Below are 19,859 nucleotides of genomic sequence, written 5' to 3'. Positions count from 1 at the left end.
GCTAGTTCAAATTTTATTTTAAATGGGATCTATGTTCAGTATAAAAATTAGAATTTTTTATTACACATTTTGTAAGCTGTTATATGCCAGTTTTGCCGGTAGAAAATATTCCAACTCTGAAACTGTTTCAATTTATTTTATATTATTTAATTATTACGTCACTACAAGCTTTAGATGTATGTAAATTTATAAAGTCTTGATTTTTGCGCAATAAATTTGCAAGAATCAACCGTTGATTTAATAAGTTCAAGTTTCAAGTCAATAAATTTCAACAAGATAAGTTCAGAAATTGTATTCTAAAGACAAGTTTTAACTGTACAATAGAAATGTTTATTTTATTGCAGGAAGCTTAGATAAAAGTTCTAAAACAAAAACTTTAGATGCCCTCAGACTCAGAGCCATAAACTGCGGTTTTTTTCAAGGAAAACTTGCGGGTGACTTACAAAAAGCTGCTGGCTTACATAAAGTATTCCTACTACTCTTAAACATGTTAAAATGTTTTTTTTATGCATCGAACTTGTCTAACAAAAACACAGTTTTGATCTGATTTTTTTTTTATTTACTCTATTTACTGTATTTATTATTCGTTAACAAAAACTAAGTTTTACTAGTCATAAAAACTTTAAGACTATAGAAAATGTAACACACACTAAAAAAAACCTACTCATAAAATACTAAATGATCTAAAAGCTTACTTTTTAATTAAAATATTTGTCCAAAATCAATTCCTTAAATTAAGAATCTAATGTAACTAAAATAATTTAGCTAGACAAACAAAAACATGTTTTGTAAATATACTAAGCGTTTTCTGTTAAATAAACTTCATTTGTTCGCATAAAAAAATAGAATAAAGGTTTTAATTTCGTTGAGATTCATCAAAAGTCCTGGTTTAAACTTATCGAATCACACTACTGCTTTTTTTAATTTTTGGGAAGTTTTTTAAAGCTTTATTTCCTAGAATCATGTAGTTACAAAAATAAAGAGACTTTGAATAAAATATTACTAAAACAGTTGTTACACTGGCTAGCAATGAGCACGTATTATTCTGAAAATAAAATTCATGTTCAGGGTTCTTGTTAAATTTTAAACTGGTGAACGCCAGATACAAACAGTTATAGCAAAATGATACTGGCTTCTATCATTTATGAAAACTTCCTTATTTTTTTTTTTAGTTGGTTGAATACTTTCTTTTTCATAACAATCGTTACGTCACTACAAACTTCAAAACTTTTCATAAATTTTTGCTGAATAAAGTTGTGTACATATTTTGCGTTATTAATTTGAAAAACATTTTGTTGGATTCGATTAATGACCAGCAAAATAATTTCAAAACTTTGGATAAAAAGATAACTAGAACTACAAAATAGATTTTTTTTGTATAATATTTCTTTTGTACTGTTTAATATCGAACTTAACATAGTTCTATCTAACACAAGTATGAATTTGTTTAAAGAATTCGGTTGAATTTACTTAAAGACTTATTTGTTTAAAAAAAATCTTTTGTATTCCAGAACTGTATTGATTCAGTTTTTTGCTACAGATAAAAAAAAACAGAAAATACAAGAAATTGCTTATTACAATATACATAGTATGTGAGAAAAATTTCTTTTAAAAATTCAATATAAATAATAAAGATTTAAAGCTAACATTTTGAATACATATCCAAGCGAAGAAAGTTATCTATGTTAAGCAAGTTAGTTTAGATTTAGTAATAAAATTTATGTTTTAGTTTATATAATCTTTTGCATTACTTCTCATTTTTTACAGAGATCCGTGGAACTGTGTTAACAATATTTAAGCGAACTTGATTTGTTTAATGCAGTTGGTTATGTTTATTAGAAACTTATATTCACATACTAAATGTTTATTTGCTTGCCGTAGACATATGAAGAACTTAAGATTGTATTTCTTTTTTATTAACAAACAAATAAATTTAACTATGAAGTTATCTAACAAATTGAGTTACACAGTATTTCGTTAAATGAACAGCATTTGTTTGTAGGCTTTTATGTGTAGAAAAAATATTATGAATTTTTTTATCTCATCATATTTTGTACCAGTCAACTTATATTGCTTGCTTTAAGCTTCAATATTATCTATATTTTTTTTTTTACTTCTGATAGGTATTGCTTTTAGCAGGATACCAAACTGCATTTGGTAACTATTTTTATTTAATAGAAAGTTTGAAAAAAGTCTTGTCTATCCAAGCGTTTAACAGAAAGCTTGCAAGGTAACGACTTTTATATTTAATGCTTGCTTTAAGGCTCTTCACAAATTTTAGTTATAAGTTCGTAGTTTCACCTAAAAAAAACAAACTAAAGCTAAAATGATTTTCAGATGAAAACAAACTAAACACTAATAAATTATAATTAATCGCAGTTTCACTAAGCAACTAAAATTTATCTATCAGTGAACTGCGGAAAAATTCAAAGTTATTTTGCGATACAATAGTAATATGAGTTAATTTAAAAAGCAAACAAAAGTTAGAAAAAATCTCATAAATTTGTATGACAAAAATAAAATTTGAAAGTTTATTAAATATTTTTACATTTTATGAATTAAAATAAAAACAAGGATGAAAATAGTTGACAAACAAGTAGTTAGAACATAAAATAATGTGCATTTTAACCACTTTTTAAATGCTTACTAAAGAAATGAGGAAGTAAACAATCAATTTTTAGAGTTAAAATGGAAAACAACTTCATAAATATACGACTGACGAAAAGTACAATCAACGATTTTTATCTACTTATTTCTGTAAAAAAACTCGCATTTTACTTTTAAAACGATTGTTTTACAAAAGTTTTTAAAAATCATTTTTTAAACAAAATGTAAATAAAAAGTTGTAACTTAAAAATAAAGGAAATCTAAATATTTTTTATAATAAAGTCTTTTGTTTAGTTTTATACTTATTATTTGATCGTATATATCAGTTTAGTATAAAATAAAAGTTGAAAAAAAATTATAACATCAATTCGATAACAAAACTTTGGAAATTCACCTATAAAAATTAATCATATGTAGCTATGCATTTTCAATTTTGTACAAAAGATATAGTTTTATAACCTTTGTTGTTCCAAACAAGATGATAAAACTATAAGTAAGTAATGAAATCAATTAAATTGAAGTTAAAAGCTTAATTAAACGAGACTAAAACCATTATGTAGTTTTGTTTACAATTTTAACTTAAAGCATATGTACCATATTTAATAATTTTACAAATATAAATAAACATAAAACAAATTAGGAATAAATCAAACTAATGAGTTATAAGTATTATTACCACCTGTATGATGGTTTTAAAAGTTTGCTTCAATGATATACAATATTTCATACTTGTTGAAAAATAACTTTGTTTATATACTTTAAGCAAAAGTAAAGGTTTGTGATTTAAAGCTTATCACGTCAATAAGTAACTTATACGATTGCGGTAAATATTCTTAAGTGTAAAGTATTTTTAAACAACAAGTAATTAAATTAGATTTGGTTTAAAAGTAAAAACTATGTTTTAAAAATACATACAAGCTCTATTATTTTAGTATTTCAATTAACAACTTGTAAAAATCTAAACTTTTTCACATTTAAAAGTTATATTTAACATCAAAAAGGTTGGTAAAACGCAGTTTTACGATTTTTAAGATGCTTTTTTACTTAAAAGTATATTTTAATGACGATATATAATTATTAAAATGAGTTTTTACATAGTACAAAAATAATAAATAAAATGGTTTATGTACATAATTTATTATGTTTTGGTGAAACATTTGAATGTTGATAAAGTCGACTTAATTTTCAAAACATCCTATAAAATTAAAAAACTTATTATAACTAAGCATTTCTCATCTTAGTGTCTTTATTTTGTTAGTCAAAAATTAAAACGAAAAGTTTAAATTCTTTTATACACAAATTAATTATAAATATTTAGTTCTTTTTGAAGAACTATCACTTTTCAACAAAAACTAAAACATTTACTCAATTTTAAAATTAACAGTTAAAAAAATTTTTAACAGATTCACATTCAACGATTTTCAAAGTTCTTTTTTTACGGATCACATTAAATAAAAACTCACATCTTGAAAATAAGATAAATTCATCTTAAGTTGTATTTTGAGAGCAATAAAAAAATTTGTGAATAAATAAACCGGTTTCCACTTTTTTTCGTACAAAAAAGGCTTAATAAACTAGCAAAAAACTAATTACAAACAAATAATTTCACTAGTTTTGTGTTAAGTAGAAGTTAACTTTAGAATAGATATTTCGTGACATATTTATCAAAAAGCCACAATTTTTAGCTTATGTTTAACTTATATAGTGCTCAGCTTATTCTTATGAATAATTATCTTCTTAGTAAATTAAAACTATATTTTTATTTTATATATGTAACTATCATTGATATTTTTGATATATTATTTAAGTTGCCACTAAACTATTCATAATAAACTATGTATCTATAGACTTTTCAATTTATTTGATGCAGTTTTTAAAAAATTCTACTTTTTAACATGCATTTTGTTGCTAGTCTATTTTGAATAGAATAAAAAGAGTATTTATATTTTCAAAAGTTGTTAAGCTAGCCTTTTACTTTTTGTTTTGACAAAAGAAAATAAATCCAATTTCAAAAAAATTAAAAAATATAAAACCGTTTGTTTCTTAACAATTATAAAGTTATTTGTATTGTTAATGCTAAACCACTTTATGTTTTTAAGTAACAACAGTCTAAGCTAAATTTTAAATTAAAACATAGCCTTAATTCTTACAACGTAGTGTTAAACAAAAAAATTAAAACATTCAAATTAGTTTCAATTTTAATTTACTTTTATAGAGGTTAATGTTTTAAAAAATATAACCACCAAATAAAATAAAAGTGTAAAACAAATTAAAACATAAAATATATAAGTTTTTTATTATGTAAAGTTTACTTTCACTAATGAAAATTACAGTCAGATAGACGGCCTGGACATCGGATCACCGTTGAAACCAACACATGCCAACATTGTTGTCAGATATTAGAATCAAAAATTGCTGAAGATTTTGTCCTCATCACAATTATTAGATACATTGACATTAGATACCATGACAATTGTTTAGTTATATCCAAACAGAACATGAAAGCGGAGCCATATTTCAAAAACTAGTTTTTTCACATGAAAAGAATTCTTTAACTACAAAAGTGAAAGAGAACAACTAACTGTCATCTTTAGAATAATTAATAACAAAACAAATTCTTAAAAAGTGTCTATAGGAAAAAATAAACTTTCACTGGGCAGCATTTACCATCTTTTTGTAGTAAGAAGCTAAAAGTAAATTCAAAAAAAAAAAAATTATACCACAGAGCTTACAAGATTTTTTCTAAAGAACTCCTTTTTTTTAAAAACTTACAATAAATTTAGTTAAAAAACTATATTTCTCTCAAAACCGTTATTAAATGTTCAACAGAGGGATTCTATATGAATCATAAACAAAAGTTGAATAGTGTGTATTGTATACTAAAGAAGCTACTTAGACAAACTTTAAAACATCTTAAAGCCAGGATTAGGAACATTTTCCTGCTTTTGAGTTAAAATCCATAAAAGAAGAACCTGAAATTAAGACAACGGCAACCGAAAATTTAGCTAAAAGATCCTTAGTTGCCGAAAATATTATAAATAACAGAGATTATGCTAGAGAATATGAGATTCTAGATTTAAAATATGTCATCATTGTAATAGTGTTTTTTATATCGTTAATTTCAAGGCTTTTTCTGAATTTTTAAACCATGAGAATTGTGCAAACAAAAATAGTTTGATCACGAAGTTCTTTATTTACTTAAATTATCATTTTTGTTTACTTTAATAGTATTTTAGTTTATTTATTTATTACTTTACACTAATTATTTATTAGGCTTAATACTTTCGTTTTAATTTTTTTATTTTAAAGTGAAAAAACTATTTAATATTTTATATTCTGTCTTCTTTAAGTTTCTGATGAAAAGCAGATAAATACGTAATAAAGTGTCACAAAAACTTTAGAAAGTGCTTGTACTGGTTATGTATTTAATTTAAAGCAAAAAAATTTTGAAGTTTTAAATAATTTTTCTTAATTTTATCACATGGTTTTATTTTTGATGCTTGTTGAAACCTTTTTTGCTGATTTTTGTTAGTTTAAAAGTTTTTTGACTCAGAATTATTCTCGTGACTTTTAAACCTAAGTAATTAGAATTTGTTTTAATATTTTATTTTTAATTTAAAACTATCAATGATAACAGATCTCTAGGTTTTTAAAGTATTTAGCTGTACATTGCGACAGTGAACTAAAACTACTAATAAATTATAAAATCAAATTCACAAGTAATAAGTAATTACGAAAAACTCAACTGCTATATATTGTTTGTTAAATGAAAAAAAAAAATTGCAATATGAAACAAATAGTGTTTACAAAAAAAAAAATCAGAACACATTTGTAACATGTGTTAAGATGGAAAAAAAATATTTAAACACTTATAGTTTACCAATTATTCTACTGTTTAACTCTTAATCCTTGCTATATACAAATTATGCTTTTTACAATTTTATGTTATAGGTTGTTATCACAAGAAAACGCTATGCATAAAAGTATTGAGCACATTTAAAATAGATTTTAAAATGTAATTCAAGCACTTTGCTAATAAAAAAAAATTGAATAAAAAACTTATAAATGTTTTTATTTAATAGCATTTTTATATATTCTTACTTTTCCGATGTTTAAGAATGATATCACTACAAAATTACTCTAGCTGTAAAATGCGACAAAAAGTTGAAAGCGTTTTTTATATATTAAATAAAAGACACAAGTGATAAGAATTTCTTAACTAAGTTAAGTTGTTTTTTATATTAATGAAAAAGATGCCTTATAAAATTCCTTACAATTTACACCTATCAATTTTTTATTTAAAGTTTAAATACAGAGTGTTTTTTAACACTCATAAAAAGAACTAACTATAAACTATATGTTATAAACGAAATCAAAAAATAAATATAACTAACACAAGTGTAATAATTAAAATAGTAACATGTTTTAAAAGAGAACTTAATAAGATACTTTTATTTGTAAAAAACATATAAATAATAGTAATGTGCAAAAAAAATATTTAATTTATTACCAAGTTTCGATGGCAAGAAAAACGAACTTTTTAATTATAATTTAATTGTTTTGTGTATATATTATTTATTATATTTAATAAGGTCGTATTTTTATTTTTGCCATCTAATTTTGCTTTATAGTTTTCACATCTTTATTTGAAATAAGCTCTACTTATATAAGTTAATTGAGCAACCTTTTTCAAATAAAACTAATGACTATAGAAAAATTATAAAAACCGTCGCAACTTTATACTCTTAATGTTTAATTTTTAATGATCCCTATCATTCTCTTAAACGTCACACGTAAAAAGTTTTTCAAAACTTAACACTTGTCGCTATTAACCATTTTGCAATGGTTTTCAAAATTAAAATGTTATTTCAAATATTTCAAACAACGATTAATTAATTCGAAAACGATTTTGTTCATATAGAGTCAATATATTCTAATGTTTGCGGGAAAATGTGATTACGTCACCATGTTACTAAACTGCGCTTTTTTTATTTGCAACAGAAATGTGAAATAATTTTCATCGCATAAAAATTCAAATATGAAAACATATAGGGGCTAAAAATAAATTTAATTATTATTAATTACTTAAGCGTTTCAAGTTTTAAAATAAAATAATGTTACAATAGAATTTACTTGCGAATTTACTTGCATCAAACACAGATATTTTATGTTGACTTGAATTTATTAACATACCTTATTATTGTTTAAAAGAAATTACTAATTATTCTAAAAATAATCATATGTACTTACTTTATAAGATTTCATAAGAATGTATAAGTTACTTTATAAGAGCTTAAACTACAAAAACTAATAGAAAAAAATAGTTTAAAAACTTTTGAAATTTTTATCATATTTCACTTACACAACTTAGTAGTTCAAAACATGTTTTTTGTCTTTAACAGTTTTGATTTAATAGCTGGCATTAAAAACTTTAAAATATATTTTTAAAGATAAAACATTTACCACTTTTACATTGGTTTTGTTTACCATACAACTTAACATACAATAGTTACATACAAAATAATTTTATAATACCAAGTGAAGTACTAGAATGTAATTGCTATTTAAAATATTCACAATTCCAATTTTTTGTATATTAGTGACGTCAATAAAGTATTTAAAGTTTATATAATTTTATTTTTTATTCATATTTTCAGCAATGTTTGTTTCTTGTCATGAAGTTTTGTTGTTAGGTAATATAATAAGAAATACTAAATATATTTAGTAAGTTAGGTAATATTTAATATTCCTAAAATACTGTTAAACATTTTTAATTGCTGTAAAAGAAAATACAAAAGTTTTATTTTTATGTTTACACATTTAAGAAGTTCATATGCGTTTAAAGCACAACTGTGATATATTTTTTGTTTTTGTCATAACAACAACACTTTTTTAATAAGAGCTAAATTATAGAGTATATTTTAGTTTAAAATGAAATGGTTTCAATTAATTAAAAGATTTAAATTTATCAATCACCACTTGTACAATAGCATTAGGAGTTATTATTATTCTAAAACTCTAATAACTAAATTTGCATTAAAGAATGAGCATTTTAGACTATATATTAACGTTTGTGTTTTTAGATTAATAACAAGACCAGTTTAATAATAATAAAAAATTAATTTTTTGCATAAAAATATTTTTTTTAAGTTTTTTTATTTTATATTTATTATTGTTTGTGATTAGACATTTTTTTTTTAAATCGTAGATATTTTTGATTAAACATATTTCTACCGCTTTAAAAAACAATTAATTTTAGAAGTTTATATACATATTGAAGTTTAGAATCGTTTAGTTTAAATCGTATTTAATTGTTTAGAGAAAAAAAATATTTATTTAAATGGATTATTTAAAACAAACAAAAAATAACAAGTAATTTAAATAAAAAGTAAAATTTAAAAAAAACTGTGAAATTTTAACACAAGTCCTTGCTCATAATTAAAGTTCTATCGTTTTGCACATATAAAGGTGGTCAGTAAATTAAAAGCTTATAGTTCTTTTATACACTTTACAGTATTATTTGTTACATTGAAACATCAGAATTAAAAAATTAACCACTTTGCGGTGGTTTTTAAAAGTTTTAACGTTACTTTGAGTTTCAAATAGCGATTTGCTGCAACTTCAAATAATTCGTTTATATATGTATATATATAGTAGATGCTAATTATTGTTATTTTAAGTTAGTGACGTCACTCATGCTTGAAGACTTTATGTTGCATTTTCATAAAGTAATTAAAAGTTTATTACTTTAACAAATTTAAATTTTTTCAGAAGATTAGTACAATAGTATAAATGCTGTAAAGTTTAAATAAGTAAATATAATTTAAGAAAATAAGACTTGTTTTGCAATAAATTAAAAAGATTTAAATACTTACTTAAATCTTAAATAAATAAAATTTAAAATTAAGGTTTATTTTGTACTTATTTTGTACTGTAATAAACATTTATGTAGTGGAGACTTTTGTAAAACTGATTTAGTTTAAATTTTTTTTGCTGTGTTTTTTTTCATTTTTTTTTATTTTTTTCAACAGGTGAAATATTTTAGACAACTTACAAGTTCCTTTATAAAATAGTTTAAAACTAACACTGTTTTAACTTTTGTATATTGTTTCTCTTTAAAGTTGATGAAAAAAACTACTAAACTTGTTTTATATATACACACAAAACTTGAAACATTTAATAAAAAGTTATCCTTAGGTACAATGGTATTTTACTCAGTTAAAAATTAACCCTTTTAGAAAAATCATATTATAAACTTGCTTGATAACTAAAAAGCTAACACATAAAACTAGGTAAGTTACTCATAGAAAATTAACAAATGTTTAGTAAGAATTCAAATAAAGCGTAAATTACAGTTTTTTAACGAAGTTAAACTAGTTTAAAAACTATAAGAAAAGATTAAATATTGCTAAAAAACGTATTAGCTGTTGTTTATTTAAAATGTAATAAAATTGAAAATTAAGCTATAAGACAAAAGAAAGTAGATAAAATTAACCAAGGTAAATCTTAATATTAAGATTTTTGTTTTTAGAAATTACTATAATTGTAAATAAAAACTTAAATGTTAAAAATATATACTTATTTACAATTGTGTTTAAATAAACAACAAGAGTAGACTACTTAATTCTTTTTTTTTGAATCTTTGTAGATTTTAAAAGAAATTCAAAAATCGAAATTAATAAAGTAACAAACTTTTAGAAGAAAAGTTTTGTTTTTTCCGACAGAAATTAAAAACAACAAATTTTTACAAAAAATTCAAAAATTTCGGTAATCTTCTGCTGACGTCACTAGTTAAAATTTGCTAATACACGTTTAAGTTGAAAGTATATATATACTTACTTATTCACATTTTTATGATATATTAACGATTCTTTTATTAAATCTGAATTTTAAAAACCACTACACCAGTGGTTAACAATAAAAATTTTTTAAAGACTTTTCTTAAACTTTATGGCTGTTGAGTACCATTTAATTATAAGTGATGATTTTGGTTAGATAGTATTATTTCAATAAACGTAAAAACTTATATATGGCAGTTTGGTATATAAGCCTTTTTTTAATTGTAATGATTTTTTCTATACATTATTTCTGAACAATAGCGACCTAGAATCATTTGTAGTCGTAAAGGTTAGGTCAGAAACAAAACTGTACAATTTAATATTTTAGAGAAATGTGTTTTAAATAAGTTTAAAAACATTAACAAATTTTTAAATTTACACTTAGGTTTTTTTTCTATAAGTGTGTTTTTACCGAAAAATTTAGAAATACAAAAGCTTTGATTAAAAGTAGGAATAAAATAAATTAAATGAAAATATTATCTTATTAGAGTTTAAATTAGTTTTAAAATTGAAAAAAAAAAACCTTAAAAAAGCGAAAAGTTATACTTAAAACCACTTTATTTGTGGTACTGATTTAATATTATTTATTAATGTCTTTGCTAATTATTTTACTAGATTAAACTTATATATACGTTTTTGACCATACATTTCATTAACATAGTTTACTGAAAAGGTAGTTCGATTGCGACCTCGAGTTTAATTTAATTAAAAAATTTTAAGGATAACTAATATTTACTATCCCAAATATCTAGTGAAATTTGTTTTAAAATTATAAAATTACAAACGTGTTTTAAATCAAAAGAAAACATTACAAACATTTATTAAATGATTTTTACAATTTTAACCAAAGCTGTTGCGGTTTTTAAGTTTCATTAAATCATACTTTGCTTTCATTTAAAAAGAATTTTTGAATTTATATTTTTTAAATTAAAAGTATAATAAAAGCGTGCAACAATAATTAATCTGTAAGCTAAATGAAATTAAATTATAAATTATGTTTGTATAAAAGTTTTTTATGTTATAGAGAGAAAACTTTAAACGAGGATTAAATTAATTTTATTACTACACAGAGTGGAATATTGTTCAATGAATAAATTTGTGAACTATCAAACTTGATATTATTTCCCCTAAGTTAAGATGAGAATTTTAGTTATTATTCTCGGAACAAGCTAAAATATTTTTTGTTTTAGAAAATTAACCACAGAATTTTCAAGTTATATTAATAAAAGCATATGTCGTCATGGAAAAGTTAAAAACAACTTTTTTAATACATTTTAATAGTCAAATAAAGTTATTTATTATCTTGTGCAATAAAAATCTTTGGTAAACTTGTGAAGTAATTTTCCTTTTTACTTTAAAACTTTAATGCTTGTATTATGCAACAAAAATAAAAACTAAAATTTTATAATTTTTGTTATTAAGATATTAGGATATTTAATAAATATTTGTTGTTTTTTTTTTCATTATTTTTAAACTATATTTTCTTGATTTGATTTTTTTTAAATAATTGTTTTGCTTTTCCTAAAATTTATTAAGCAAAAATCACAACGAAAACTATTATGTTATGGTAAGTGTTACAAAATATTTTATTAATATTAAGATCAAACCTAATTTTTGTGTTGTGTCTTGCTTATTTATTTCGATTTTTTAGATAAATGAACAACTATATTTATTGTAATTGTTCTATTTTAAAAACAACCTAAAAAGTTTATAATCTTACAAACTTTCAAGAAGAGCATCTAGATACAATTTTTAATATAATTGGTAATAGTAAAAGACAGACAGTTTCATAACAATTTTTCATAAAATACTATAAAAAAAAGGTTTTACTGATAAAAGTAAAGTTTTGATTTATTTCATAACAAGTTAGTTTAACGTTTTTTTTATTTTAAAATTGTACAACTAGTGTTTTACTTAGTTGATCGTAAATGTTATTTTTGAATACTTACAAGATTTCTTATTCGTAGTTTTTCAATCACTATTAAAAAGGGTTTAAAAGGTTTAATTGAGTAAAAATTTTAAATTTTGAGATTATATATATTCAATATAACTATAATTATATACATACAACAATAACTAACTATTGTGTTTTTAAACTATAGACGTCATAAACTACTTATAACATATTTGAATTTTGATACTGTTGCTGTTTTAATTTAGTACTTATTCTAAACAATTAATCTATACAAAACTAAAATTTTTAAACTTTATTTTGAAGTTTATTTATTTATTTTGTATAAAAACAAAGTTAATTAATTTTGTCTTTTAGTTTTAAAAACTTCTGATTTAACTTATATATACAAAAATATTCAACAAAGTCTTTTTAAGCATTTTTTATATAAATTTGTATCTAATTAATGTAAAAACTTATACTTTGAACATGCTGTTTAATATAAAACTATTAATGTAAATAAAGTATAGCAAACTTATTATATAATCAAAACTTAAGCTTATTCAAGTCATCAATATGTAAAGAAGAAGTTACTTGCATTTCATATGAAATATAATAAAACTTTCTTAGAATCAGCAGTTAGTACATTTGCTACCAGAAATGCTGAAATTACTTTGGCATTTAAACTAAGTGTTATAACAATATTTTATTACAAATCAACATATCATTAATATGCATAGACAAAATGTATGTTATATAATTTACATTAGAAAATTTGTACACTAAATAATTTAGCTGATTGGTTAAAAATTAATAAAATAAATTAAAACTATTCTAATCAAAACGTGTTCGGAAACATTAAACTCTGTTTTCAAAAAAGCAACTTAAAACATAATTAATATAAAAAGTTAAAGAACTAACCACTAATATATTGGTTTAAAAACATTTTGAAAAGGTAAAACTTTAGAAGAAAACTTTAAAGTAAATGGTTTTTTATATATTCTGAATAATGCTAGTAAATGTTTGTTATATGTTGTGACGCAAGTTAGTTACGTAATGTCATATTTAAGTTTCAAGTATAAATTAATCCTCTATAAAAACAAGACGACTATTCCAAAACAATATAAGTAAGATTTTTTTTGCTTTTTATTAGTATTGGAATATTAAGGTTAACGTTATTTATCTAATTTTTTACTCTTAACTATTTGAAAAGAGAAAGAAAAAGGAAGTTTTTGTAATAATATGATATAAATTTTTGAAACAAAGTTTTTTAAAACACTACTTAAAAATTAAAAATATTTGCTTTAATATCTAAGTGTTTGTTTGTAAACAATTATTAAAACTAAACTAAAAGCATAAGTTAAGTGGTTTTTGCAAAGTTTGAGCTCAATTTCAAATCTTAGCAACTAACAAAATCATAAATAATGAAAACGGAATATGAAATTGTTGTCATATTTACTGTTCTTTTTCATGTTACCGTTATTACATTGTTTTTAAAATAAAAAACAAAAAAATGAAACCAATAATAGAACTAAGTGCTTTGTTCATACACTTTTAATTTATTTTAGTACTTGTTACTTTTAATTAGTGACGTTACTAGGTTATTAAAAATACGATTTAAGCTTTAAAGATAAACTAAATTTAATCTGTTAATAAACAATATTATTGTTTCATACAATGATAGTGATATAAATTAAATAACTTGTTAGAATAATATAATAGTATTGTTCAATAAAGAAAATCTTATTATACGTAAAAACTAACTTACTTTTACAAAAAATCTTTATAAATATACATTTGAAAAAAACATTATCTTACTGTTTACTCAAAAAAAAAAAGTAAAATTTTAAAATCGTAATACCTTTGTGCTTCTATAATTGTGTTATATAAGAATCTTAAATTTACATTCTAAAGAGACTTATATAAGTTTTTGTAACAAAAGAAAACCAAAATTAAGTTTCGTATTGACGTAAACAATATAAGATAATATATGTTAAATTTATATTTGTATTTAAATTTAAAAATGTGATAAAATTGCTGTTTTTTTTTCTTATTTATTTTAAACTATTGTATGTTATACCACTATTATTGTGGCTTTAAAATTGTCTTTGAAGATATATTTTTCTGGATATTATTTCTGTAAATCGAAAATAAACCTATATAGTTAAGCTAAATATATTTAAGCTAAACTTACAGTTGGAATTATTAGCTGATTACAATACTATGACATTTTGAAGGCATTTTAAACATATAATATTTTTTTTTTATTTTAACTGTTGTAGACCATCAACTTTTTGTCAATAGTTCTCAATATTTAAAGTTTATGTTTTTCTAATATTTTTTTTTACGTTCTTGATATTTACAATTTGTAATAAAACCTAAGACACTTTAACAAAAACATAGTGCTTAAAAATTTTTTAAAAGATAATGAAATTGTCATTGGAAAATATTTTTTTCTTACAAACGAAAAACATCTATAAATGACTAGCTTAATTTTAACTACTGATTTAAACTTTATTTATACATTTTAGTTTTAAAATATCTACAGTTGAAAGAAGTTTGATTTTGAATAAACATCTTTATTCTGTAACATAGTTATTATAAAATATATATATTTATAAACTTTATTGACCTCCTACTTCGATTTTAATATTTTTTAACAGACTTTCAAAAAGCAATAAAGTTCTTATACAAATGTTTTCAGTTAAAATTTCTGATAAAAGTACGATAAAAAAAAACTTAATATTTAAAACAAGTTTTGAATTATTATAATTAAGAAAAAAACAAATAATGAAAAAGGATTTTAGTAATTACTAAAAAAAGATAAGTTTTCAAATTTCTTTAAATTTTTTCGTAGCAATTTTGAGGTTTTTAAGCATTAAAAAACAGTTACAAAGTACTAAAATATTTTTTAAAAGCAGGAATTAAAAATAACTAGAACAACTAAATAATAAATTCTAAAATATTTTAAATATTGTAACAAAATACGTTTAAAATGCAAATAGCACTCTAAATAACCTATTGACGTAAAAACTATATACATACAAAATTAAGTATAACTTTAAACTATAAATAAAAATGTGGTTTTTGCCGCATGATGAATGTGTAATACCTTAAATCGGTGAAATACATTAAAAAAACTAAGGGAAATTTAGTAAACATCTTTTAATTTTATAATTAAAAAAACTTTCTTAATACATATTAATCTGAAACAAGGAATAAAACAAGCAATGTTTCAAATTAAATTGATATTAACTTTTTAGAATATCTACTGATAGTTCACTAATTTTCTATTTTCTTATAAATCTTTATTCTTTTGAAATCACTATATTTAACGAATTTTATTATACTAATACGTATCATACACTAAGTAGTTGTAGAGTTTTGTCTTTAAATTGTATGATATTAATACTTCCCTAGTACTTTTAACAAATTAAATTAATATTTTGTTATGCTTATTAATTACTATTGACAATTTTAATATCCTAGTCACGTCATTTGAACAAAACCATCTAAAGTTACTCTATACATTGTTGTAAAATAACTTATAGTTTTTGTTACACAGTTGTATAACTAACAATAAACATTAATAATTTTGCTTATATTTTAACTACTTGAAACTATTTTTTGTCGTACCTCTACTAAAGTGACTTTAAAATTTATTTTTATAGATATATTTTTATGATGTTCTGTTTTTTTTTTAATATTTAATTCAAAATATTTTTTTGGTTTATAACAAAAAAAAAAACATTTAAAGATTTTGCATGTATTAATATTTGTAAGTTAGTGAAATTATTACTGCTTCAGAACTTGTTAGCATTTGTTTTTAAAAACTGATGATGTTTTATTATAAATCTTAAAAACTCATTGGTAATAATACAATATAAATTCCAAATGCTTAAAAGCTGTGATAAATTGTATATTGATATACTGCTTTTTAAATGTCATTCCATTTAGTTTTACATTTGTTAACTATTTCCGATGCATTAAAAATTGATGCTTTGTTTAAAAAACCAAATAAAGGAGATCTGTTTAGTCTCTTATTATAATTAAAGTAACAAATTTTGTCAATTGTAGAAAGTTTTGTTATATGCAAAAAATAGTTTACATTCCAAGTTTCTTCAGTTGAAAAATGTTATCTAAAGTTTCACTTAATGTAACCAATAAAATTGTAAATAAACGATTTACATCGTATTGAATATGTGCTTCTAAAAATAATAACTTATCATAAATTTAAAACTTTTTTATTGATAGACTAATAATTTTCATATACTTATAGCACAAATTTAATTTTAATAGTGACTTAACTCTATTGAAAATAATATATATTATTTTTTTATGTATCTTTTTTTTAATATTACTTGTTTGGTTTATATTGCAATAGACTTTAAACCAAACCACAGTGGTTAAACTTAATATATTTTTTTACATAATTGAATGTACTTTTTTGTAAAAAAACACAAGCTACATGACAAAATTTTAAAAATGAAAATATTTTTCTAAAAGTGAAACACTATAGTTTTGTAAAAAATATTTTTTATACATTTTTATTTGGTTTAAAACAAGTGTCTTATATTTCAAGAATTTTAAAATATAAATTTAGTATAAAGAACTTGTGATTTAAAAACACTGAGCTTATAGTTATTATGCTTAATGATTCTATAAAAAAAATAGATCAAAAATTTATTCAGTTCAAATAACAATAATCTATTTTTTTAGTACAAAAGCAAAGATTGTAAAACCTTAAGTTACTAAAAAATCTCAATAAAAAAGTATTTGTTTCCATTAAATGCATTAAAACTTCGGTGACATAAAAAGTTAAGAGACGTATTTGTTTCAAGTATTATTTGCATTAAGTTTAATTTTAACTATAAATAACTTTTCACCTAAACAATAGTGAGATTTATTATAAATAACCGCTTTTGAAGTGGTTTTAAAAGTTACACACAAAAGAGTTTCATGACATGAAATAAGGCTTAGAATTTAAACTTTATTTATATATATAAAACGATTGCTCATATAAGTGTTTTGAAATTAGTGACGTCACTAAGGTATTTTAAAATTTTATTTTGCATTTAATTATTTTTTGAAGCATTTTTTCATGCAATGTTTACTTTAGACTTGAATTTTGGTTTCTAGCTTTTCATGAAAATTTAGAAAATTATCGTTAATTATTTTCTAATGATGTAGAACTTTTATATTAGTTGTTACTAAAATTTGTTTTTTTTTTGACATATGATAAAGTTAAAAACTGGATTTTATTAACAAGTTATATTAATGTTTATAGGTTTAGGCAGTTACTAGTTAATTTTTAAACAATTTTTCTTACTTTGTAGAATTTATTAAGTTTGTATAAGCTACTGTATAAGAGTTCAATTTATAAAAACTAATTGAAATTATTTTTTAAAGTTACCAAAGTTTTTATCATTTGTTACTCACACAACTTTGTTATTAAAAACGTTTTGTTTTCCACATTTAACATTTTTGATAAAACATTTACAACCTTTACATTAGTTTTGTAAGGTTAAAATAATACCATAATATAAGATGTATAAGTAGGATGTAATTTTGATATATTTGTTTTACGATTGCTAGTTTTATAATCTAAAATTAGTGACGTCATTAAAGTATTTAAAATTTATTTTCATTTTTTTTAAACCTATTTTATCAATGTTTATTTCTAACATAAAGGTCAGTTGTTAGCTTATATACAAAATACAAAGACACTATTAAATGTTTTTAATTGCTGTAAAAGAAAATACCAAAGTTAAATCTTTATTTTAACACTTTTCGAGATTTCAAATTTTTAAAAGCACAATTGTGATATAGTTTTCATTTTGTCTTTATAATAACACTTTACTTTTTTAATAAAAACTAAATCATAAAGTATATCTTAGTTGAAGATGAAGTTGTTTTGATTCAAAACTATGAGTTTACAGTTAAACTTAAACAATCACCACTAGTAAAGTTTAACTAAGAATTTAAAAAACAGTAACTCTGTTAAAATAAACTAGCATTAAACAATTTATATTTTAATTCTTATATTAAAGTTTGTGTTTAAAAGTTTTTATAAAGATTAATTTAATTAAAATTAAACTTTCCATTTTTTGGATAAAAAGTTTTAATTTCAAGTTTTATACTTTTTATTTATTATAATTAATAATTAAACATTTTTTTTATATGGTTAATATTTGATAATAAATATTTTCCTACCGCTTTAAAATAAAATTCATTTTAGAGGTATATATATTTGACTTTAAAAATTGTTTTGTTTAGATCGTAGTTAATTATTTAGAGAAAAAATAGTTAATTATTTTAAAGAACTGACTAAAACACACAAAAATAAAGAAGTAGTTCAAAAAAAGAATAGATTGTTAAAACTTTTATCACAAGTATTTAACACAAGTCCTTGCTGAGAATTTTATTTTTAGCATTATGTTTTTAAAAAAGTGGTCAGTAAAACAAAGGCTTATTAAGATTTTATATACATTAAAGTTACATTTGTTATATCGATCATCAGAAAAAAAAATTAACCACTTTGCTGTGGTTTTTAAAAGTTTTAACGTTACTTTGAGTTAGAAATAGCGATTTGCTACAATCTCAGATAGTTTATATATATATATTATTTATGTAGTAGAAGCTTACTATTGTGATTTTAGGATATTGACGTCACTCGTGGTTAGAAAAGCTTTTGTTGCATTTTATGAAGAAACTTATAATTTATTACTTGACCAAAGTTAAGTGTTATTAAAAGATTAGAACATTTATATAGATGATGCAAAGTTTCAAGAACTAAGTTCAATTTTAGAAAATAATCTTAAATAATTCAAAGTTGCAGTAAGGAGTAAAGAATTTTTGTAGTATAAACTTTTAATTTTAATAATAATTTGAAGATCAATACTTAGAATATAAGTAATTTGTTTAAAAATTAAGTTAGTTTGATTATGAAATCATTAGAAATGTTTACTAAAAAGAAAAACTGTTTTTTTACTTACATTTTTTTATCGGAATATTTTGCTATTTCTGTTAGTAATTCAGTTAATCATTCAAATAGAAAGTTATACTTAAGTAGTGGATATTTCATTAAACTTTCTAAATTTAGCTTAACAAAAACATTTTTTTAACACTTTTGCTTTCTAATAAACAGCCACAATTGTTGGGATTTCTAAACTTTTATTTTTAAACTTTCTTTTGTTTTAGTTTAAGAAGTTTTAGTAAATTTAAATTTTAGTTAACGACGTCAATAAAATCATTCTTGATAATTTTGAAAAAAAAAGCATTTGTCCTAAGATCTGGTGTCTCAAGAACCTTTCGGTTTTTAAGTCGAACTGCACGGATACCTTTAAAGTTTGTCTAGGACATGTATTATATACGTTGTTGTCACTAAACATCTACAGATAATTGAGTCATTTATTGCCACAAAAAAGATTAAATCGTTTTACAAAAGTAAAAACTACTAGTCTACTTGTTTCATTAAAAAAATAAGCCCAATGAACTTTTTTCAAGTTTAAATCATCATAATT

This window comes from Thalia democratica, chromosome 3, assembly GCF_965202585.1.
Source record: "Thalia democratica chromosome 3, ktThaDemo2.hap1.1, whole genome shotgun sequence".
NCBI lineage: Eukaryota > Metazoa > Chordata > Thaliacea > Salpida > Salpidae > Thalia > Thalia democratica.
The sequence above is the reverse complement of the archived record's forward strand: the minus strand, read 5'-3'. Positions refer to the sequence as shown.